Raw genomic sequence first — 24995 nt, 5'->3', positions numbered from 1 at the left:
GGAGCGCCGCGGCTTTGGGGGCCCGGCCCGATGCGAGCCCGGCCGCGGGGCGGGGACAGCTCCCGGGTGCGGGGCAGAGGGAAACTTCCCCCGAACTTCAGCGGCTGCGCTGCCCGCCTTCCCGCTCCTCGCCGGGTGGCGGCTGCCCGCGGGCCGGGGTTCTGTAGGGCTCGGCGGTGCGGTGCGGGGCGGTGCGGTGCGGTGCTGTGCTGCCAGCCGCAGGTGCACCTGGCCTGGGGCTGCTTCCAACCATCTATCCATCCCTCGCTCCCACCCTCCCGCGGCGGCTGCAGCGCTACCGCGCCGCAACTAACGCCCTCCGGCCCCTCGCCCGGGGCTCCGTAGTAAATAACAAGTAGAGTAAACCCCTGGCAGCTTTTTATACGCCAGGGGAGGTCCACCCTCCCCCAGCAGGTAAGGACGTAAAAGTTTTCTACACCCTTACGTCACCCAGGGCTTTTTTTTTTTTAATTTTAATTTAAATATATATATATATTTTTCCTCCCCCTTCTCTTGCCCTCCACTTTTGAACAGGCAAATCTTATTCCTGCCATTGTTCGGGAGCACTCTCCACGCCCTGAGGCTGCACTGGGGAGAAGGCAGTGCTCCGGAGTAAGGAGGTGTTGATGGAGAAACTCCTGCCATAATTGCTCTGGCTACTGTACCTCGAGGTGCAGTTTGGCCCCGCCGGTGAAACAGACGAACGTGGGATTCTCCTGCTTCGTTTTGATTATTTTTCGTGTTTGTTTCTCTGTTTGTTTTCTGTGCCTCTACCAGTTGGTTCTGTGGCCCAGTTGTTTGTTAGTGTTGGGTTGGTTTCCTGTGTGGTGTTTTATTGTTTTGCTAGGTGACTGATACATGAAAACTTTAAGAGCTTGCAGGAGCTGTGTCTTCCTGCACATCCACAACACCTTGGCCCCATGTGTATAAAGTGGGTTTGACCCATCTGAAATGGAGGGTCTCATATGGAAGTGTTCCATTTTTTGAAACGCTCTGGATTTGTTCAGTATCTCTATTTCCTCATTTACCTCTTGAGTGTGTTCTTATACATTCCAGGAGTGATTTTTTCAGGGCAAGATGTGAGAGCAGGTGGGGAGTCCCTGGGTATGTGGAGCTGGGTGATGTAGCAGGTGCTGGCTCACCAAGTAATTACAGATATGGGATATTAAGAAGGCAGGTAACTATGTGGAGCTGGGGAACAGGACACTGCATGTCAGCTTTATATTAACAGTGCAGCTGTGTTCACGTAGGAAAATGATGGTCACTGTCCTGTCTGTAAGCCAGGCTGCTGTGCAGCAGCACAGCTTGGGAGTGCGAGGGACTTTCTGGTTATCCCCATCCTTGCTGCAGCAGGACTGGTGCAGCAAGGCTTAATAATGTTCTGGAATATGTGATTGCCTTTGGGAAATATTTCAGTCTACGGATAAAGATTACTGTTGAAAACTTCTCTCTGCCCATTGGCCTGCTCCATTTTCCCTGTGCCCACTCTACGACCTTTCATCCTACCGCTCCTCAATTTATAAACTATGTTATTCCCCTCTTTCAGTTGTTTAGCCTTTGCTGGAGGCTGTTTCTGGGAAGGGCTGGCAGCACGTGACCGTGAGTGGTGGCCACAGAGCCACCTGGCAGTGATCCTCTACCCTCAGTGTCAAATCCTGCCTGCAGCTGCATTTGAGATGCTGGTGCTGCTAATAAGGGCTTCAGGCCTGTTGCCCTCTCATTGTTGAGTTTCATACATGGTTTTCCTTTAATTGTTTTCTTCAGGTTTTCTTTTTTCTGTCTGAATCAGCTTATGTTGGTTGTTTTTGGGAAAAGTTGCCAGGTCAGGGACATCTGACCTGGTGTCCAGGATAGTGGCAGCACTATGTCCCCATCAGTAATGGTGCCAGGGGCTTTCTTGCTGTTGGATGTCCTCTGGACTGTACGGGCTCTTTTCCTAGCCCTGCAGTTGGAGCATATTATAGGTTGCTGAAGGTTATAGGCTTTTTGGGGGTCTCTTGGCTGAAGAAAGGTGTCTTGTAGTGGATAAGCCCTTTTTCCAGAAGTAAGTCCCACCATGTGCGTGCTGTGTGGAGGCCATGAGCATGTTGGTTGTGCATGTGTCCCATGTTGCCAGCAGTCCCAGTCAGAGGTGTGCAGCCCTTGTATGCTGCTGGGTAAACACCTGGGTGGAAATGAAGGACACATCCAGGAGAATAAAGCTAAAACTGTGTCTCATTGAAGCTCTTGTAGGTACAGTTCCAAACTGCTATGAATTGCTGTTCTGCAGTCTCCATGGTGCCTGAGTCGGTGGGCATTACTGCTTTTGTCATTGTGCAGATGCTTTTGTCATTGTGCAGATGTCTGCTTCATGCCCTGATTGCCCATTGTAGTTGGTGCTGGCTGGGCAGAGAGGCTGGTACCAAGCTGGGAGAGAAGCTCCAATTCCTGTTGCACCAAAGTGAGATTTTTCACCTTTGGAAGCATGTTTGAAGATCAGCCTGGATGTTGGGCAGGATGCTGGTGAGCATGCTTGTCTTGGTGCAGGCTCTAGCTGTGTGAGTCCAGTCCCCTTCTGCAGACACTGCACAAGCAGTTGCTGAACTTTATGGGGTAAAAGTACTGAATGATGTTTGTGATGTGCTGTAGTGAAACCAGGGCAAATCGGCAAAAACGTATCTCTAGACTGGTGGGCCAGGAGTGGTTTTCGGATCCTGTATCTGGACAGTCATGGTTAGGGTACAGAAAATCCCAGGTTCCCATGCAGTTTAGGTGCCCTGTCTCATGGAAACTTACAGAGCACATCAAATCTCAGAGTTGCATTGCTCTAATACTGTCTTCAGCTGTGCTATGTTAGTGAGAGGTAGTGGGCTTTGTTTTACAGAATGAGGAACTGGTGCAGTGTAATTCGTAGAATCATAGAATCGTTAGGGTTGGAAAGGACCTTAAGATCATCTAGTTCCAACCCCCCTGCCATGGGCACGGACACCTCACACTAAACCATGTTACCCAAGGCTCTGTCCAACCTGGCCTTGAACACTGCCAGGGATGGAGCATTCACAGCTTCCCTGGGCAACCCATTCCAGTGCCTCACCACCCTTACAGTAAAGAACTTCCTCCTTATATCCAACCTAAACTTCCCCTGTTTAAGTTTTAACCCATTACCCCTTGTCCTATCACTAAAGTCCCTAATGAAGAGTCCCTCCCCAGCATCTCTGTAGCCCCCCTTCAGATACTGGAAGGCTGCTCTGAGGTCTTGACACAGCCTTCTCTTCTCCAGGCTGAACAGCCCCAACTTCCTCAGCCTGTCTTCATATGGGAGGTGCTCCAGTCCCCTGATCATCCTCGTGGCCCTTCTCTGGACTTGTTCCAACAGTTCCATGTCCTTTTTATGTTGAGGACACCAGAATTCCACACAATACTCCAGGTGAGGTCTCATGAGAGCAGAGTAAAGGGGCAGGATCACCTCCTTTGACCTGCTGGTCACTCTCTTTTTGATGCAGCCCAGGATACGTTTGGCTTTCTGGGCTGTGAGCGCATGCTGCAGCTCCCTCATGTTCATTTTCTCATCAACCAGCACCCCCAAGTCCTTCTCTGCAGGGCTGCTCTGAATCTCTTCTCTGCCCAACCTGTAGCTGTGCCTGGGATTGCTGCGACCCAGGTGTAGGACCTTGCACCTGACATGGTTAAACTTCATAAGGATGGCATCAGCCCACCTCATTCAAGTTTTTAAATAACTCATTCAAGCTTTTAAATAACATAAGGGCAGATTCAGATATGTATCCCTTGCCAAAGCAGTTGAGTTGTTTTTTTAGAGTGTTCAGAGCTGAAGCTCTAGAGCTGGACTAGTGAGTTTTGCAGGACACCCAATGGTGTCATCTACAGTATCAATGGATCTGTAGAGCTTTTAAATATATATTATGATCATCAGTATGTATTTTTAATTATGAATTGTAGTATAAATTATGGTGTGGGGATTCATGGTCAGAGTGGAGACACCACTCACTTAATTTCAAAGGCAGTATACTGTTAAAATCCCTGCTTGTGTTCATTGGTATAATGTCTAACTATAAAACTTGAGTGAACTCCATAATGATCAATAAAGCCTGGTGTATACAGTTTTGGAGAAGGGCAGTAAAAATGGTGGGAAGCTGAAAAACCTGGGCGAGTTTGACCAGTAGGATAGTTCCTACACGAAGGACACATGTTAGAAGGGTATCACAGAAACAGTGAGTACTGTGGAAAAGGGTTCTCTGTTCCTTTGTACCAATGCAAGCCAAGATGAAAGAGGCTGATTCAAAATTAAGTGCTTTTTCATGTAACTAAATGGTGGCATTTATCATGCAGAATGTTTCTGAGGGCAAGAATTTAGCCAAGTCTGCAAAGGAGATGGCATGGTTGTGTGAGTGTCAGGTACATTCAGAGTTATATCAGCTAATGGTGATGCCTCTTGTCTTGTAAACATCTAATTGGAAAGAAGAGACTCTTTTTGTGCAGGTTTCTCTGAAACATCTCTTGCTGACTCTAGCTAGAGGAAAGCACTACCTTGGGTGGATGACAAATTGTTTGCAAGAAGACAGTTTCCCCGTGTCTGTGGAAACATAGACCCTCAGGGTGCCCGCAGTGGCTTCTCTATTCCTTTGCCCATCACGGTTGTGTGAACAGTGCATCCTCAGTGGCATTTTGTTGCCTGTCAAGCTTCTGAAAGCCTGGCCCACACATCTCTGCCTTTCTCTGAATAAACTCTTCCAGCCCTGATGTGGCTCTGGGCAGCAGGCAGCAGCCCCATGCTCTACTCCAGCTGGCCCTGGACCATGCTGGGTTTTGCCTCTGGCTGGTTGTCCGTGGTCTTCCTGGTGCAGTCTGTGGCAGCCCTGGTGATTCCTTCAGGTGGAAGGAAGTCCACGTGGATGGATGGAAAGGCTTCGAAGATGACATTTGGATGATGAAGAAATGTTTGTTTCCTTTATGTACATTATACTTTTTTAGGTATGTTACTGTTTTGATGAAGAGAAGCCTTCAGGGAAGCAAGATGAATACCAAGTCTGTGTGGCCAGCCAGAAGTCAGAGATTCAGCATCTGTTTGCTATGTGCTCATGTGAGCAATAAAGAGATGCTTTCTTTGTCCTCTGCAGCCTGCTTTCCTATCCTGGTAGCTTCATCATCTGCCCTTGCTCTTGCTCTCATAGCAGGGTAATTCTGCCTAAAGCTAGAGAGCTTACTGGAACTGCAGCCATGCTTCGAAAGGGGGCAAAAGTGGAGGAAACGGAAACCATAGCTTATCTGAGGATGTGGGTTATCTGAGGGATGGTTTCGCAAGGAACAATACCTTTAAAGTCTGTGGGTTATAAGCAGGAAAATACAGGATTTCAAATAACTTTATGAACAATGGTTCCAGTGGAGAGATTGGAGGGAAGGTGTAGAGATTGGCTTACACATGTGCATTGGGGTGCTGGAGGGAGAGCATTAGTAAAGCCTGAAGAGCTCAGTGTTTTCCTCTCTTTAATTTAGGGAGCTTTTTGTTTTGTAAAATAGAAACAAGCAGAGAAAAGAAAACAACAAATCAAACCGAAAACCACAGAGCAGAAAAACCCCACAAAGTTTAAAAGCTTTTGGAGAGCTTGTGCCTGCCTGAGAATTAGGGGTTAGGAGGGTGCAGGGCTTGGCTCTTTCCATTCCTCCTGCTTCTGGGCAGGTCAGGTAGGGCTCCTGATGTTTCCAATCCAAATATGAAAAAAACCTTCAAACCTGCTACCCACACTTAATTGTTGTGATTAAGGTTACCAGTAGAGACACCTCAGTGGAGATTCTGCTTTTATCTCAAAGAGCTGGTTTCGATCACGTTCTGAGCAAGTGTAAGAGCTGGTGTAAAAAGTATAATTTTTAAGTCGCTGTCAGCGAGTCTCTGTGGTTTTAGACTGTCAGTATCTGTTGTTGGGATCTGTGGGTGACAGTGACACAGGTGTGAGTCGCTCAGAAGCACTCCCAAACTATCGCAATATGCTCAGGAAAGGACAGCAAACACCAGTGGAGTTGTGGGTTCCTGATAACTTTTTCTTGGAAAAAGTTCCAGGTGTTTGAGTGTTGCAGGCTGATAGGGAGCATGTTTTCTGTTGCCCTTCATCCTGTAAGGGAGCATTGTAACACAGTGTTTCTTCAGTAACCCCATGAATTGTTTCATTTAGTTTGGGGGGGGCGGGATGCTGATAGAAAAGCTGACTTCTACCATCTTCGTTTCTGTTTGATAGCCTATCAGCCCTCTTTGGGGTTTCCAGACCTGGCTGGGAGGGATTCTTTTTTGTGCCTAAGTGGGATATGCACTTGAGCATCCTCTAAGTAGGTGCCATTCAGAACTTGGCTGCTTTCCTCCTCTTGCTACCGCTGCCCAGTGATGCTTCAAAGCAGGCAAACTTCTGCCAAGTCTCAGATGATTGTGCCACCAGTGGAATAGTTAGTTGAGATTTAATATGGCCATTATCTTTAGGTAATAAAGTATCAACTAACGTGCCATAACTGTCTTGTTTAATGTCTATTAAAAAACCCACATACTTCATGCACTGGGTGAAATTTAATAGAAGTTCATGTAAGCATTTATTGCTTATGTAGTTTAAACATAAGTTGATCTCCACAGTTGGTAACAGGCACTGAAGATTTAATTAACATTTAGTAAACTACCCTGTTAGCTCTGAGTTACACAGCTAGGTTTTGTTTATGCATGAATTTGTAACTTGCCCCCCTGCTCCCCTTTTAGGCCAGTGGATTTATGATAGGGAGCTGCAGTCATCTCCTCTTCTCCCTGTGCTCATGCTCCTGATCTCTCCTCCTCTGGAGAGCCTTTGCCAAGGCTGTGCAACTGTGTGCTGTAATGCTGCTGAGGCACCAGGACCCAGCTGTTTTACTGTGGGACCAGCCTGGCCAGCTGGATGAAAGCAGGCAGGATGGAGGAGTCTGTCAGATCATGATGCAGACCTTGAAGAGGGGGCTGTGGAACACACTGGGGTGGGTAGGGATGCACTGCATGATGGGGTAAGAGAGGTCCAGCTCCTAATCTTAGTTAAATATAGCACAGCAAATTTGAAATATCTCCTCTAGGGCTTTTTTTTAGCAATGTGGCTGGCTGTGAGAAGCTCAGGTTGGTGAGGGTTTTCTGTGTGTTTTTGTTCTGTTTTGTTTTTTTTTTTTTTTTAAGAGAAACCTGTGGCAATTTACAGGTGACATGCAAGCAGTCCCGCAGCAGCTGCTGTGTTCATTGTATCCCAACTGTAGTAGTTGATGTCTCAGTAACATGCACGAGTGTTCATCTTCACTGTGCTCTATGCACATACCCGACGGAGCTCTGTCTCTTTCAGCAGTTTATTACCTCACCTTAACAGACTTGAATTACTCCATTTAATGAGGCAAGCCTGAATGAAAGTGAGGAGTCTCCCAGACAGTGTGTAGCTTGCAGCGTCTGAATTGGGAGAGTGATTGGATTAGCAGCCGATAAGTGGTTGTAACTCCACCTGCTGCATCTCCCCTGCCTCGCTTGCCTGGATCTCCCTGGTGTTCCTGTCTCAGCTCGGCACGAAGGAGATCAGGTGGCTTGAATTTAGCATACCTCATCTCTTGAAGTAGAGACTTTATTTGCTGTTCGTGGGTTTGGGCAAATCTTAAGAGATACTTCAAGCTATTACTGTGGCCAAGTCAGGCCTTTAGTCTGGATTTCCCGAGAGAACCAGGTAGTGATTGCAACAGCCATGTGGCAGTCCTGTAGTTAATTACAAGCGGTGAACTTGGTTAAAAGAATGGTGTTAGGGTTGCAAAGTCCAAGTGCTTCAAAGCTATGAAATGCCAGCATGAAGGTCATTGATGAAACCTTAATTTGGCTTCCTCTACAAGCAGGTATTATGATGTAGCCACTTAATTGCTGGAGTACCTAACTCTTTTTGGCCAGAATGGAAGGCGGTACTTAATAAGCTTAGCTCAGTTTCTTTTCTTTTTATAGAATCATAGAATAGTTAGGGTTAGAAAGGACCTTAAGATCATCAAGTTCCAACCCCCCTGCCATGGGCAGGGACACCTCACACTAAACCAAGGCTCTGTCCAACCTGGCCTTGAACACCGCCAGGGATGGAGCATTCACAGCTTCCCTGGGCAACCCATTCCAGTGCCTCACCACCCTAACAGGAAAGAATTTCCTTCTTATATCCAACCTAAACTTCCCCTGTTTAAGTTTTAACCCATTACCCCTTGTCCTATCACTAAAATCCCTAATGAAGAGTCCCTCCCCAGCATCCCTATAGGCCCCCTTCAGACACTGGAAGGCTGCTATGAGGTCTCCACGCAGCCTTCTCTTCTCAGGCTGAACAGCCCCAACTTCCTCAGCCTATCTTCATACGGGAGGTGCTCCAGTCCCCTGATCATCCTCGTGGCCCTTCTCTGGACTTGTTCCAACAGTTCCATGTCCTTTTTACGTTAAGGACACCAGAACTGCACACAATACTGCAGGTGAGGTCTCATGAGGGCAGAGTAGAGCGGCAGGATCACCTCCTTTGACCTGCTGGTCACGCTCCTTTTGATGCAGCCCAGGATACGTTTGGCATTCTGGGCTGCAAGCGCACACTGCAACTCCCTCATATTCATTTTCTCATCAACCACCACCCCCAAGTCCTTCTCTGCAGGGCTGCTCTGAATCTTTTCTCTGCCCACCCTGTAGCTGCCCTGGGATTGCTGCCCAGGTGTAGGACCTTGCATTTGGCATGGTTAAACTTCATGAGGTTGGCATCAGCCCACCTCATGGGCATGTCAGGGTCCCTCTGGATGGCATTCCTTCCCTCCAGTGTATCATCCAAACCACACAGGTTGGTGTCATCGGCAAAGTTGCTGAGGGCGCACTCAATCCCACTGTCCATGTCAGCAACAAAGGTGTTGAACGAGACTGGTCCAACACCGATCCCTGAGGGGCACCACTCAGTATTACAATGTGTGGCCCCAAGCCTTATTTACTATCTACTATTCAGACTTGGGACTGAAGGTGGAATCATTTATTTCCTTTTGTGCTGTTTTTGAGTGCAATCTTGGAGGGACTGTGCTTTGCCAAGGTGAAGGAAAATTATTCTTGCCTACTTACTGATGGGATTGGAGAGGAGTGAGGCTGGGAGTCTTGTGTTGTCATTGACACTGAAATCTAGGAAAAAAAAGCTAGTTATATGAAGGTTATTCTCTTTAGTTTGCAGTCATAATCAGAGAAATTGTAGAACCATTGAATGGTTAAGGATGGAAGGCACCTTAATGATCATCCGGTTCCATCCCCTCTGCCATGTGCAGGGACACCTTCCACTAGACCAGGTTGCTCCAAGCTCAGTCCAACCTGGCCTTGAACACTGCCAGGGATGGGGCAGCCACAGCTTCTCTGGGCAACCTGTTCAGTGTCTCACCACTCTCACAGTAAAGAATCCAGTACCTCCAGTACTTGGACTCAAGTGTTTGTTATCTTCCACTTACATCTCCAGCTCCCCCTATTATGTGTATATATATTCCTCTCCTTTAATGAAAAAATGGAATCTTGGGCTGCAAATACTAAGACAAACAGTATTTCGGCACCAGATAGTCTTATGTTACTCCCTTTGATCTGTAAAGATGAAATATTCTCAATTTCTTATGAGTGGAATTTGCTTTCCATATCTTTCATTTAGTTATAAATAATTATGTTTTCAGTTATTTTAAAAAACTTTCCGGGGTTTTGAGATTATATGCGTGCTTCTGAAAAGAAAAACAACAAGAAAAAACATTTTAAGCACCTAAATTCTTTGCTGATGCACTCAGTAACCAAAGCAACATGTCAGAACAAGTTGAAATAAAACAAGGAGGCCAACAGAACACTGAAGTCTTCTTGCGATCCCAGCAGAAATCACAAGTTCAGTCTTCAAGACCTTTAAAGCCTTTAGCCTCTTACACAACTTTTAGCCAGGGTATGACTTGTTCAAATGGCAATAATGACATTGATTTCAACCAATTTATGGCTATTTATATGTAGCTATATAAACTGAGGATTTGCAGTCTTTACAGTCTTGTTGGCCTCATTGTTCTTCCACATGAAGCCTCTAGAGCTTCACAGTGTGCTTGCTTACCACTATGGCACATGCATGCTCTGTCCATTAACCTGGGAGCATGTTTTACACCACCTTGGTTTATACCAGAGATGCTTGAGAAGAATTGTTTATAATTAGACTGAATTTAGCATGTTTTCCACCCACCTCTGGAGATTACTCTGAACTGTTTATTGTAGTTATGCCAGTCTGTCAATCCATCTCCCCCATCTTTTCTGCTTTTACCTGCTTCTTAAGCATTATCACTATCATCCTTGACTGCGGGGCAAGGCCTGTACTTATCTTGCATGGGTATTGAAATGCCTAGCTTAGTACAGAAGCTGGTCTTTACCTCTGACATTTAGAAACCAGGGCAGCTTAATGCTGTTGAAACTGAAAAGTGGTAGTGGGGAGGTCCAGGAATGAGCCACAAAAAGTTGAGGTTAAGTTCTGGGTGGTATTTCTGTATAAAAACATATTTCAGTGAGTAGAATAAAGGGTAAATGGGTATTTCATATTGTCAGCTGGATAATTCCTAAGTGGCTTGTTTTCCAGTGTACAATAAGACTGCCATTTTTAGGGTAGTTTAAGCTTCCTTTAAAGTTGTGGTGGCTTTCTGTCATTTCTGATCCTGCAGGCTATTTTTTGGGAGAATGAAAATTATGCTTTCCTTAGCACAGTTCCACTTTGATGCTTTTTCAGATAATCCATTTCCTTCTTAGGTTCCTTGGGATGCACAGAGCCGAGCTTGGAAAACACAGCACTGCATCTTTGCCATTTAAGGAGGGCTTGGTGAACCTTCTGCATAAGCGTATGAGTAATCCAGCTGAACTGTCTGCAGCTCCTTGTGCCCTAAAGATAAGCAAGTATTTTAAGTGCTGTCCTGTACCTAAATCCTGATTTGCTCCCAAGGTAGACAGATGGGGAAAAAATTATAGGCAAAAATGTTAAAGTTACCTGGGAAGATGTCTGGCTTTTTTTCTTCTGGAACAGTGCTGTAGCATGCACAGTGACTGCTGCAGTGAAGAGTCAGCCTCATACAGTGCAGAAGATCATACTGTGGGTGAAGCAGACAAGTTGCAAGCCTTTAACAGGTCCATTAATTGATGAACTATGGGGCAGAAGCATATTTAAATGTTAGGAATAATGCCTTGGACCTTTATGTTGCTGTGGGATGAATGCAGTGTTCCTGGCATGTAGTGCCTCTTCGAGTGTCTCCCTCTGCATATGAGATTTGGGAATGAGGCCAGAGCAGCAGGTGAACTTAAAACAATATAAATGAATATGGCTTTCCAAGGCACTCCAGCCACCCAGGTACTCAAAGAGTCTGGGTGAAAGGATGGTAGCTTACAGAGTGCCTGTGCTTCTCCTTCCATAGCTTGGCATAGTGTGTTTTGCTCTGCTGTGTGGGAGAGCTGTGAAATCGAGGTGTGCGGAGGCTGGGGAATTCAGCGGAGAAGTTTTTAAGGATTGCATCGTAGAGAGGGAGGAGAAAGGGCTACAAGAGCAGAGCTGTTTCCCTTACTACACACAGTTATCCCTGAAGGGTAGGTTCATTTGTAAGTTATTTTGCATGAAGTTAGCTCCCATCCCCTCATTGCATACATGACCGAAGGGGAGTGTTTTGTGGTTACTGGTTTTACAGGTGGGTATCAGATCTTTCTGAGGACGCAGGGCAAATGGGTTGGCACCTTTGCACCTCCTGGTGTATTGCCCTGCTGTGATGTACCATGGAGTGAAAAAGAGAGGATTCATGCTATGTAAATGAATGATTATCTGTGCTGGTAGAGCAGCACTCTGTCTAGGGTCAGGGCCCTCACTGGGCTGTCATACACATATTCGTAATACCCTGGTTCCCTGGATGCCATAGTCCAGGCCTCCATTCTGCATGCATTTGTGTGCATGAGGTGATGTTTTAGGTCTTGTGTCACATGGTCATTTGCAAGAAGTCCTGGTGAAAGCTCCAGGTTTGTTGTGTTCAGGGCAGCTATCTGCCTGTGAAGGTGCAGTGAGGTACAAGCAACCTTATGGTTTTTTTGCAGTGGCTCTTGATAAATTTCTCATGTCTCATATGATTTGATTCATACCTGATTAAGGGTGTGCCCAGTTTCACAGGTGGAGCTGGATGTACAAAGATAGCTGTGTGTTACCAGAAAGTCCAACACTGGTTCATGTGGTTTAGTTCCAGGTGTCTTGGTAGATGTTTTAGTTACACACATTCTACCTGATGTGTAGTGGAATTGGTTTTGGATGCTTTTGATCTCTAGAACAAGATGAGGCCTATCTATCTAAGGAAGTCTGGGTATGGTATTGGTATGCTCCTGGGCTCCTACTTGTCTTTCTCTTTTTGTTTTTGCTTCCATATCCCATGGACGTTTTCTTGTGTTGTCCATATCTCTATATTTGACCTGTAGCATCATGGGCTGAGCCTGCCACTTGTTCCGCTACCCAAAGGAGAGCAGTGAGTATGCCATACCATGTATGTTGAAGTCCTGTGAACCTGAGCAGAGAGTGGAGGCTGCACCTGTGAAGCAGCATCTGAGTATGAGTTGCTCCTGCCTCAGGAGATGAAGATAAAGCAGAGAATGGCAAAAGAAGAGCAGAGCAATTGACTTGGGGACATAGAGGCTGATTATAAGGGAAGATGAAAAGGATGTAAAGTGTGTGTGTCAGCAGAATGTGACTAAGGTGAAGACCTGATAAGTATTGGAATGTGCCTGCAGAGGAAAGGGGAGCTTCTAGCAGAGCAAAACTCTATGTCTAGGACTTGCAACTTGGTGCAAAGCAGTTCTGAGTCATGGGAACATACGGTTCCTGTGGCCCTGCCATCACAAGCCATTTCCACCTATAATCCCTTTAGCAAAGGTGCTTGGTTCCATCTGAAACCTACTTGGGCTCTTCCCTGTCTTTCCTGGGGAGTTTCACTTGTTTCTGAGCTGTGCATGTTCACAGTCTCATTCCTCAGCCCTTACTCACAGGAGGCCTGTGTGGGAGGGAGGGACACCCAAGAGAAATGTGAAACTTGATGCAAAGTCCCTTGCCACAAAGAATTTGGGTGGCTGATCTGCTGCAGCTTGTCATCTGGGAGCCTGCCTAAGATCTGTGGGTTGAGAGTCTGTGACCTGCAGCCCTGGTGGGGCTCCAGGGAGTAGGATGGAGGCTTGAGAGATGGTGGGTTTCTCCCACAAATCAGCCCATGTGGCATATGGGGGCTCCCAGCACAGTCAAAGTAGCACAGCTTGTTAACAAGGCTCAGTTGTGCGGTTGAATGGGGTAAAGCGAAGGAGGGGAGAGGTATGACTCACTTAAATTAACAGTGACCAGAAGTGGGCTGTAAGCTATAGGTGACACCTTGTTCTTCTGTCCTAGCTTCACACAGTAAAATCTGGCGGGGGAGATACAGCCATATGTGCAAATACAGTATGTGGGTTTGGGTCTTAGTCCAGCATTCACATCCATAAATAGGTCAGCCCCTTCCTTATGATAGCATTTATGTGGACTTCACAAACATGAACCGGCTAATCCCAGCAGATGTTTGGCAGCCTCCTGTGCCCACAAGGAAGTTAAATATCATTGCCCTTTGCTAGGGAGATGCCCAGGATTTGGATAACACCTGCTGAAAGAGCCCATCTGTGCTGGTGGATGTTCATGGCTGTGTGGGCCCAGTTCTGAGGAGCACTCGCTGCCACTACACTGGGCTGGTCTGACAAGAGTGGCTCATGCTGCCTTCAGCTATGCAAGGGCCAGGCTGTGTTTTTATTGAAATCAGAGACACAATTTCCTTTAGTTTTTGAGGGGAAAAGGGATTTAGCTGTGTTTGCATGCTCACACTTTATTAAAATTCAATTGAAAGGAGGGAGCTGTGGATTTTGCTTGCTGCTTGCCTTTGTCCGCATGCTGACGTGCTCACATCTTTGTTGAGGAAAGGCATGATACTCCTGCCTGGCCTGAATCCTTTGCTTGCCTCCTTCATTCTCTTTCCCTAAACTGAACATTTAGTTGCAAGCTCCATGATAACATCTGAGGTCAAGCAAGTTACTTGGATGTGTGTTGCTGAAGTAGCACTTTAACTTGGAGTTGTCTTTAGACTCTGCATTTTGCAGTTCCTGTCCTGGCTGTTCCTGCTGCATCCCACCATGGAGTGTAGCCCCAGCCAGCTGCCAAAGAAAACACTGAGGACCAAGGAAATGGAAATAACTTTGCCTGTACAGAGTATTCAGAGATCTTGGGTAATGAGTATGTTGCAGCCTTTTTTACTGGGAGAAGTTTTCTCAGTGCTGCACGGGTCAAAGCTTTGCTATTTGGCTAACTTTCCATAGAGAAATTGAAGCTGATGCGCATCAAAGAAGAGTGAAGAGGAAGAAAGGCCTATCTATGTCACTGTACCCTTTAAGGTCTGTATTAATCCTTTCGATGAAATTCAACTGTGCAATGTGGGGAAAAACCTGGGAACCAGTTCTCTTCATATGTATCATTAGTGTCTAGACACCTGGTTTGCAAAGAGCAACTGTGACCAAAACCAAGCTCCTGCTGCATCTATATATTTTTTTTTTTCTTTCCTTTGGTGGCTTTCTTGTTCCAGAAGGGCTGAGGATTGTGCTTGTTTCTCCTGGCATCTATTTTGTGCTCTGGCTTGATGGCTGTTCTGATTTTTCAGGTAGAGTTTATAAGGCTCCTGAGTGGAAGGAGAGGCAGCAGCAGATTAGTTCTGGGTTACTAATAAATCAAGGACTTTTCTAGGTGTTTCCTCACTCAGATCTTTGTCAGCTTTCATAAAATATGGATGACAGTTACAGGTACCGGGGGGTGCTTCGGCCTTCTCAGTTAAAGCTTCTTGAAGTCTCCACAGGGCACAGATCCCACCATTGTTTTGCCATTCAGCATGTCAAGCAATGATGCAGGCTGTGGACCACTTCTCCTCTCCCTCATCACTTTGAACCTGCTGTGGTCGCCCTGCGTGCACCTACTGCGTGCATCTGACTTTGCCTGTGCTGCTGGCTGGCCTTTTTGTCTGTGCTAGTTTAATTGAGTGAGAAGCTTGCAGGAGAAGCTATTCATTCCCCTGGTAATGGTGCTTGACAATCAGAAGTTATTCTGGGGGTGAAGGACTGGTACAGATTTGTTTTCCTTGGCTGCAGATCTGTAGCCTGTAGTAGTTTCTCACTCATATGAGCTGAGGTTGACTTGCTTTGCCACTAATTAAAAGGCAAAAGAATACGCAGTCCTCTCCAAAATAATTACCATCTTCAATGAATGGAAGAAAACTCTACTTGTTTCCCGTTTGTTTCCAAACCCCTCTGTTTTGCTGTACTACCCTTGACCTGGGCACAGTGTACAGGAGGGCCTCAGCAGTGCCAGCAGCTCCATCCTGGTGCATGGGTAGTTTGTGCTGAAATCCCTTCTCTGCTTTTGTACCAAAAGGGAAATATAAGAAAAGCATGGAGTAATGAAAAATTTTATGAAACCTAATAGTTGCATTTGGGGGGAGGATGTGTTTTCTCAGTGGGAAGACACTTAAAGGTGACTGAAGTGGGCGTGGGCACCCCACATGCAGGAGCATGTTTTCATCTTGACTTTCTATGGGCTAAAAACCACCACCAACAAAAAAAGGTTTTGGCTACACTGCTGGGAACCCTGAATGCAGCAGCTGGAGTTCTTGGATATCTTGGTGTCTATCAGTAATTGGTTTCAGATACACATTTACTTTGATTTGTGTGCTGTTCTGACAGTGGAAGGTGTCTTCTCCCTGTTTGCTTGACATCTGCGTTTGGCACATTTCTGTCACTATTGGGGCTGGGCATGGAGCTAGAGGAGAACAAAGGGTTTCCTCCTTTCTGCTGGTCCTAAGTGACTCCTGCCTTGCTCCTTATCTCTAGCATGACCTAGTATGGTGGGGTTTTGGCCTCTGAGTACCAGCTAGTGTAGTGGCAGTGGTCACAGGCTGACCATGCCTCTTATCAAAGAAATGAGAAGGATAGACAGGGATAGACAGAAGACTTCCAGGACCAGGTTCAGAGGCTGGGGCAGGATCAGTTCCATCCAGGGATGAGCCTAGCCTGCAACTGGAGGGAGGTCATGGCAGCTGTGCCTGCTCACCTGTAATCTCTTCCTTTGCTTTGCTATCATGGGTGTGAAAGCAGGTTGAGTTTGCTTTGCACAGGGAGCATTCCCACAGTTGCTGTGCTCTGCTGCAGGTCTTGCAAGGAGCAGCAAAAGGGCTGTATTTTCTTAATCTGCCTCTTTCATGAGCCAGTATCAGGTTATGCCCTTAGTAACAGGTTTTTTTTTTAATGCACATCAAGTCCCGTTTTTAATTGACTAAGAAAAAAGAACTTGAAGAGGTTATGAACCCATGACCTTGAGATAAACAGTTCCTTATTGAGTCCCTGAGCCCCTAAGCTGCCTCCTCTTCTGAGAGTAGCGTGGTTTAATCAGAGGTCAAGGTTTTGTCATCTTTGACAGCCTCAGAAAAAGAGGGCGATGCAAGCAAGCTCTCCTCTGTCCTCCATGACTGCAGTCATTCTTGGCCTGTCAAGTTCTCCTTGAGCTCACTGTGCTTGTCCTCAGTTCCTGGGTGATGGCTCTCTTGATCTTCTCTGGTCTGTGAATGTTGGTGAAGGCCTGGTGATCAAGTCAGCTGTGTAGTAACTAGATACCTGCGTGGCTACAGGCGAATGGCTTATGTGAGGCTGCTGTGAGCCTCTGTGTGCAATGTGCAGATTTGCAGGCTTGACAGGACATAGTCTTCACTTGCCAGCTTTTCCCACGCAGCCTCCCATGCAAGTCTCCTGTTTCTAGACTGAAGGCCAAGTGCGGTATCTCACGCAGCACTGCCTGCTCAGTCTTGGCCAGCGCTGACTTCCACCTGGCCACTGCTGTCTGCGATGTTGCGTTTGCTCACAGAGGTCCCTTCTCATTTTGTTGTCTGTTTTCTTCTCGGGTGGTGACCAGGCATGTGGCTGTACCTCTTGTGATAGCTGTGGTACTAGTCTGGCTTCTGTCTCCTCCTCTCCCTTTCATCTTCCTGACTGCAGTCACTAACTCTCCTTGAGCCTGGCTGATGGCTGGCTTTGGAGCTGGTCTTGCCTGCTTGTATGTTGGATGCTGGCTTCCTTGTTACTGTGCCAAATCAGTCTTTGAAAATATCAGCTGGCAAGTCCCGAAGAGATCTTTGTCTCTGAAAGCTTTTGCAGTTCCTTTTTGTTTTCCCCATCACTAAGTGAAAAAATAAAAACACTTGACTTGGTAACATAAATGCTGGCTTCAGCGCTGGTGGCAAAATTCCTGCTGACAAGCTTAGTATGGTGGGGTAGGAGTAGGTGAGGACAGGTATGATGATGGTGTTATGCTGTTAGGTACTTGTGTGAATCACACCAGAAAGATGGAAGAAGGTTGAAGAGGCCTTTCTTGGCCACATGTGTTTTGTAGCCTTGGTGTGGTGTTGCACAAACACATTGTAGCTAAAGTTTCAAATGAATAGGTATGTACCATTCCAAAATACAGCACTTGGGTGCAGCAGGTTGGAGGATATCATGTGGCAAACTCTTGGAAGAGCAGCCAAGTAAACCTTGTGCTGAGACACCATCAAGTACATGGGAAGAAGCGTGATCTCTCCCTGTGAGTACTGATGAGATCCAGTGAGGGCGCCGAGAGATGTGTCATTGACAACTTTGCCATTCTGCAGACCAAAAGCCTCTTTCTTTCCACTGAGAAATGGGAGCGCAGTCAAAGTGAACCAAATCATACAGGTCCAGGGGTGCAATTTTAGAGTCATCGTTGGTGCTGTAGGCAAATAATAAAGGAAACGTAGTGCACGTCTAGCATAAGTATTTATCCAGGTCAAGATAAAATGGCATGGAGGGGTTAAAGCCTTTTTATCCTTAATTTTTAAGGAGAGGTTTGCCTTTTCTTCCCATTGTCATGTACACTGGAGACCCTTGCTGTCCCCTTTTCTCTAGCTATTAGTGCCAGGCTGAGGCTTACACACCCCAGGGGTGGTGATGGTGATGTTAAGGTGTCCTCTGGGGGAGAAGAAGGGCAGTGGCTTTGTCTGCAGTGAAGGTCTAGTGGCTTCGTGTAATGGTGCAGCATGTGTGCGTTATCTCACAGCGGAGCAAGGGCAGCACAGAGCACCCTCGCTGTCATTCCTGCCCAGGATCGGGGGTTCCATGGTGGTGAGCCAGTTTTCCCAGCATAGGGAGGAGAAGTGTAAAGTGTGACCTGAAACACTGCCTCTGCTGTGTTGTTTGGTTTGTTTTTTTTGTATGTGTTTATTTTTTGTGTGTTTGGTTTGTTTGTTTTTTAATTATTCCCTTGGTGATAAGACTCAGATTCAATGAGGAGCCTGGCTTCCAGCTGAAGTTGGGTAATTTAGGAACTAAACCAGCTTTTTAATGTATTTTCTGTATGTTTTGGTATCTGTCTATGATGGCAGTAATGGTACTTTCTTGTTCAAAAGACAGCCACATCCACAGGCATCTGTGGTTCTCCTTGTTTTGAAATGTAGCAAGAGCAGTTATTAAGGCTTGTCGTAATTGCTCCAGATTTTTTTCTATATTTGGTACAAATGTTGGGGGGGGAGGAGGGTGTTGTTTGTTTTTTGTGGTGTTTTTGGTTTGTTTTTTAATGGATATGTTTCCTCAGGCTCTGTTTGGAAGCTGTTTCCAGCTGTTTGGAAAGAGGAGCACTGAGAAACTTTACTTTTTTTAATAAATGCTCATCCCACCTGAAGGTATTTGTTCCAAGGCTGAAACTGGGGCAGTTTGCTGTTAATGTATAAAAATGAAGAAGATCGTTAATGCTTGGTCATCCTTGGAGGTGATGGGGAGGTAGGGGACAGACATTTTTAAACCAGAGAGATATACTGGTCCTGGCCAGTTGTGCTGTTTTAAATATCATGATGGATTACAATGCTTTCAAAAATACCAAACTTGACAGAGTGGGCACGGGAGTGGGGAATCTGGTTGACTACCAGTTATTTGTTGCTACTTTCAAATGATCTGGCCAAACCTGGATAAAATGATCTGGCCAAACCTGGATAAAACAGAAGCCTTGAACACAGAGATTGTCTGGTTATGTAGGCTCGAAGTTCTAAAGGTTTCATTTACATCTGGTTTTAAGAAGAGTGGTAAGAGAGCCTGCCATGGTGCCAAGTATTTCATTGTGGTGACACCCAAGCAAGCCTGGGGGAAGGAGTCCTTTGCGTTCAAGTTTTGGCCATTTAAGACCAAAATAGTTATAAGAACATCGTCCTTTTACAATAGAACTTTAGAAAACAACAGAAGCACACAGAAAAAATGCTTTCTCTGCCCTAGGAGATTTCATGTGCTTCATTGTGCTCTTGGTCACTGTTGGTCTGTTTTTCTTGCCCAAGCACCTGAAGACATGGGAGGTGTGTTCAGGCAGCATTCTGCTGGAGCTGCCTGGTGAGGATGGTTCCCTGGGAGGTGACGAGGAGCTGGGGTGGTGTAGTGGTAGCTTGGTTTTGGATTACAAAACATTATTCTTTGTTTGAAACCCGGGCTCCGATTCTGGGTGAGAACTTGATAATGAAATCAGTTATCCTTCTTTGATCAAGAAGCTGGGGTGCATTCGAGTGAGAAAGTGAAACTGCCCCCTTCTTGCTCAAGGTCTGTCTCCAGCCAGGCTCAGTGAAACACAGACAGCAACCGGTGGGGGGAAGTTAAAAATTAAAATCAGTGAGGCTATTGTGAAAATCTTCCATTTCCAGTAAACTGAGGGAGTGTGAATAGTGTGAGGCTGGTAATCTGTGCTTGAAAATACAGGGTCCAATCCTGGTGTCAGTTTCAAGCACATAAATCACAGGCAGCGCTGCTGGCAGCAATGGGGAGCTGCTGAAAAGTTGCTCCAGCAGGGGACCCGTGGGCTTTCTGGCATAGATGTGCTGATTCTTCTCATTCCATTAGCCACCTTTCTTATCTAGCTGTTTTTGTGCATTTAAAGTTAACAGGGGTGTGACATGACTGGTCCTGCTTATGGGTTGGTCTTCAGCCATTGCCCAGTGGCTCTAGCTGGCAGTCAGTGGGGTGGCTGCTGGGATGCTGTAGGTAGGACTGTGTCACAGCTTCCTCTGCCACTGCTTAAATCTTTCCTGCCCCAAATAATTTTTTCGTTTGTTATGTTATAGCAGTCTCCATCTGGGAAAGCTAGATCCCATCCCTTTGGTGCTCCTGTGCCCATGGAGTGGTCTCTCCTCCTTTCTTCCCCCTGCTGTCCTGCTGTGTTACCTTCCGTCTTATTTTAGTCTCATTTTATGAACCCCAGGACAAACCTGAAAATCGAGTGTGACAGCAAAGATAAAAATTAGAGCTGTGGCCCTCACACCAGATGTGCCAGTGCTGCAGGACCCTGGGGCTCACGTATGGCAATGCTTTAATGCCAGGCTCTGCTCCCTGCAGTGTGCAGGGGCTGCCAGTGAGTTTGCTCTTTTATGGGAGCTGATTTTCCCTGTTGGAGTTGACAGTCCATGCCACAGCCAGCATCAGCCTTTGTCCGATGTGAGCGCTGGACCAGGAGTTCGGAAGTGATAAGTCCCATTACAGCTAATTTTGACACATGGGGTTGTGGCGGATTTGGAAGTGGCTCCATGCTGAGTACGATACAGGAGGGGTGTGTGCTTCTTTGCAGATCAGAACTCGGCATTTGCATAGTTGCTGATTTACCCCAAAAGGCAGTATAGACGTGTGTATTAGCTGTTGCTGTGTATTGATGGCTTTCTGAGCAGGTGCTGCTGCTGGCAGCAAAGTGGAGGAAATGCGTCTCCAGCTTTTGTTATCTAGTGTGATCTTTTTATTGAATAACTTCAGTGGCATACTTTTGAATTGAGTAGTTTAATTTCAATAAATAAAACCTGAGAAGCACAGAAGCAAACACAGAAAGCTGTTAGTCAGGGCCAGATCCTGCATGTATCAGTGCTGTGGGATAGGAAGATGCAAACATGTGTCTGGGTGGCTGTGTTCAAGTGTAAAGCTATCCATGCATATAACCTGAACTCTAAGTCAGAGTTGGCCTCTGAGCTGTGGTTTGCATATAAAACATCTGATTTTTCCAATGTGTAAGGATGTTGAAATCTCAGAAGCTCCCACAGTTCTGGTGGTGGCCAGAACTGCTGAGGATCAGGGCTCTTGAAGCGGAGGAGATAATGTGAAATTTCTGAGTTGGGGACTTTGACCAGCAAAAAACAGATTTTCGTAGAATCATAGAGTCAGCTAGGTTGGAAAAGACCTTTAAGATCATCCAAGGCCATCACTACACCATGTCGCGAAGGGCCTCATCTACGTGGCTTTTGAACAATACCAGGAATGGTGATTCCATTGTTTCCCTCGGTAGCCTGTTCCAATGCCTGACTACCCTTTCGATGAAGAAATTTTTCCTGATATCCAATGTAAACTTCCCCTTGCACAGCTTGGGGCCGTTTCCTCTTGTCCTATCACTTGTTGCTTGGGGAAAGAGATCAGCCACCTCCTCGCTCATTGGCATAGTGTGGGAAAGACACAAAAATGCATGTCAGAACAGGGCAGGCTTTTAAGTGTTTTTCATTTAAAATGAAAAGGTCAGATTGAATGGGGTTGTCATCTGGGGACCTGTATGTGCACCTGCCAATCATATGGGGGGGGACCTGTGTCAGTTCATGCTGATAGCTGACTTGCTGGGAGCTTGTCTGCGCTTAAAAATTGGTGACTGGAACAGTTAAAATGACAAGTTTCCTTGTGGCAGTCAGGCTAGGCCATCTGCTCCACAAAGGAATGGGTATGAAGAATCCCAGTGTGAGGCTGCTTTATCCCTGTTTAACTGGTATTCACGCTTGGGTTTCTACAAGTAAAGCCATACTAATTAAAAAAGAAGTTAAAAAAGTTAAGCTCTGAGTACTGGTAACACTTTTGAGTGTAAAGGAGATTTCAAAGTGAATGCAACTTTCGAGTAGTCAGAAAAGCAGATGCCTTTCAGCCAGGCTGTTATGTGAGAAGTGTAATTAGCACTTGACAATATTATTTTCATAGGTAAGATTTTCTTTTAAAGGGACTGGGGAGTCTGGCTGTTTCAATTTCTAAGTGACCGCTGTAAAGTTATGCTAGGGCTGCCTGTTTTAATAAAAGTGCTGACTGTGCTTCTTTGAAACTTGGAGCTCTTGCAGAGGTTTTAAACTGTCCATTTCTGAAAAATCTGAGCAATATAAGAAAGCTTAAACCATAACGGAGCACTGATGTTTAAATTCAGGTATGTTAAACTACTGCGTTTAGATTTAAATCTGTAAGCAGGAAACTTTGTTTTCCATACTCTAGTTGTTTGTTAAATACTGTTGGTAATACAGGGTCAGTATTATCAGCCAATGAATAAACAGATTGTTTCTGATTGCCATGTCTTTAAGGATTTTAGAGTTTGTAGCTCTCAGTCTCTCATCTTATATACCTTTCAGCTTGGGATGGCATTTTTAACTTCTGATCACTTTCTCAGCTTTTTGTGATCTGTGTATTAAATTAAACTAGTTGGAGGAAATAAATGTAGAAAATCTTCTGTGAAAGATGTACTCTTTCAGTAAATTCTGGTTCTGGTACTTTGTTCTGAGAATTTACTTAATGCTTTGACTGTGATAGCTGATTCCTGCTGTTTGGACACTTGCTTTAAATTACTTGTAAATGATAAATTGCCTGTTGAAATGGTGCATTAAAATAAGTGGTCTGTATTGTGCTAGGCATAAAAATGAAGATGCAGATGTCTACACATAGGTGTGTATACGGGCTCAGAAGTCTTGGCTGCTGTAGCTGGTGATTGGAAGGCACAAGAGTCATATTGAGTTATGCCAGACAGGAGCTTGGCAGTGTAAAGCTGTGTTACCAAAGAGACTTTCCTGCAATTCTCCTGCAGGACTGTGATAGAAAGCTGGGATTTCTTGTTGCAAGATGAAGATCAGAATTAGCTGTGCACAGACTACTAAGCATCTGTTGTGGTGGCTCTAAACTAGGAGGACCTCAGTTCTGTAGAGCTAAAAACATGCCTGCTGTTACTATTTCTGTTGTAAAAGCACCTGAATATTCCCCATAAGGGTTCTTGGGGGATGTATGAAACCCAGAGGTGTGACTGCTTAGGGACAGTCTGCGTGTATTTCTCTGGGGACTCCAGTGGGGGAAAGACTTAACGCTGGAGTTGATGGCAGTGATTTGGGTATACCTGTACTGTGCACTCGTGTATCTTTCCCTACCTGAGCCAGAGCAGGAATGAACATGACTCTGAGGGACAGACCCTTTTCTGGGACTTGCTGTTGTCTCTCAAGATCTGTATCTTTTGCCTGCTTGCTCAGCAGAGCTGGTGCGGTTCAAGTATCACTGTTCTAATCCTCTGTGTAGCTCTCTGGTGTGAGGCTCTCAGGTGCTGCTTGTTGAGGGATGTGTACAGGCAACTGAGATGAGTGACTTTTGAGAGAGGAGCTCTGCTGATCTTGAGGTTTGGGGGGTCTAAATCTCAAGAAATGTTCTCCAATGGGAAATGCTTGTTGAGATTATGTCTTGAAGAAGTCTGATTTGGTGGTGGCATCATGGCTTGATGGCTTATGATGAGCAGCAGCTCATCATAATGAGCTTATGAAGAGCAGCTCTTCTGGTACCTTGGGTCTGTCCTCTACATGTGTCTTCTGGGGATTTCTGCTCTTAAAGACACAGACTGACTTTTGCAGCCTTCTGAAAAAGATACAGGGTTGTAAATAGAGTGGTTTGATAGACCAGTTGAGGTGGATATTGCTGTGACCAGACAGGCTGTCCCTGTCCTGCCCAGCTGTGAATGTGTGGCTGGGAAGGAGTGCATTGCTTGGGCATCAGGGGGTTGCTGCCCATCTGGGACCATGCTGGGCACCGCTTGCTGCTGAGGTGGGTGGTTTCACAGCAGGCTAAAGCTGAGTGCTCAAGGAGGACATGTGGGGTCCTGGTTGACTTGCTGCAGAAACCCCAGTCACAAGGTGATGGGGACAGGGATGTGGAAAGTGAAGCCAGGAAGATGCGGTTCAACTAGCCAAGTCTGCCAGGTCCTGTAACTGATCTTGTAAACGTTCTGTGAGTTGAACCTGGTGAAAGACAAGCCTAAGCCAAGATCTTGTAAACACGGTTTGAGTCCCAAGAATTGCTGTCTTACCTGGAGGTCCTGGCGTTGATGTTGTGAGTTGAATTGAAATGGTGTTGGAACCAGAGGGGAATGTTTTTGTCTTCTGCCTTTGCAGATAAGACTGAAGGGCATTTTGCCAGGAGCCTTAAGGATCTAAATTGTATATAACTCTACATCAATTTAAAATGAAAAGTAAACATGCACAACCATAATATTTGCTTGTACTTGTCTCCTCTTTGACGAATGGAGAGAAATTGTTCTTTGGCTGAGTTCACCAGCAATAAAACCCCACAGTTACTCATCTTTATCCCAAGCTTGCAGTGAACAGGAGAGGCCATTGTAATCTCTGGTTGAATTTGTCCTTATCACACCTGAGGGAAGCATTGATGTGTGGGAACTTTTATACCTGCCCAGCCCTGTGAGGAATCAGGGCTAGGTGCTATCACAGGAACCATGGGACTGAGCTGGGAAAGTGCTGCCTGGGTCAGGGTGGACCTCATTCTGCTCATACAGTGTTGGTGCAAAGGAGATCTACCACTGCTTGGGAGAGGTGAGAGCCCTCCTTCTGTCCTGGCTACTGTAGCATCAGGCATGGTGTGGGGGGCAAGTGATGCTGGCAGGGGCAGGAAGCCGCCACCTCAGGGTGTGACAAAGAGGAGGGATCTGGACTGTGAGCTGAGCCACCAGCATTCTGCATTTTGCTGCATGTTGGTTCTGTGGGCTCACATACATGCTCATGAGCAGCCCAGGCGCAGTATACACAAGTTTGAACTGACCCATTTCCATCATTACAGCAGCAAACAGCAGTTACTTTCTCTGCTTAGTGGTGATGACAAG

At 46.0% G+C, this 24995-nt stretch overlaps 1 protein-coding gene across 2 annotated transcripts in view; it reads left to right on the top strand.

Moving 5' to 3' along the window:
• The first annotated feature begins 279 nt into the window (after window positions 1-279).
• Window positions 280-24995, top strand: part of LPP (LIM domain containing preferred translocation partner in lipoma) — a 338569-nt gene continuing 313853 nt past the window's right edge. For both annotated transcript variants that reach the window (XM_061452175.1, XM_061452168.1), the window contains exon 1: window positions 280-414. The gene's annotated coding sequence lies outside the window, so the exon portion shown is untranslated. The remainder of the gene's footprint in view (window positions 415-24995) is intronic.

Source organism: Pezoporus flaviventris, unplaced genomic scaffold (genome assembly GCF_033815535.1).
Source record: "Pezoporus flaviventris isolate CSIRO_AGI_PZ_B2104156 unplaced genomic scaffold, CSIRO_AGI_Pfla_v1 ptg000013l, whole genome shotgun sequence".
Taxonomy (NCBI): Eukaryota; Metazoa; Chordata; class Aves; order Psittaciformes; family Psittacidae; genus Pezoporus; species Pezoporus flaviventris.
Note: the sequence above shows the minus strand (reverse complement) of the source record. Positions and strands in the feature narration are given on the sequence as shown.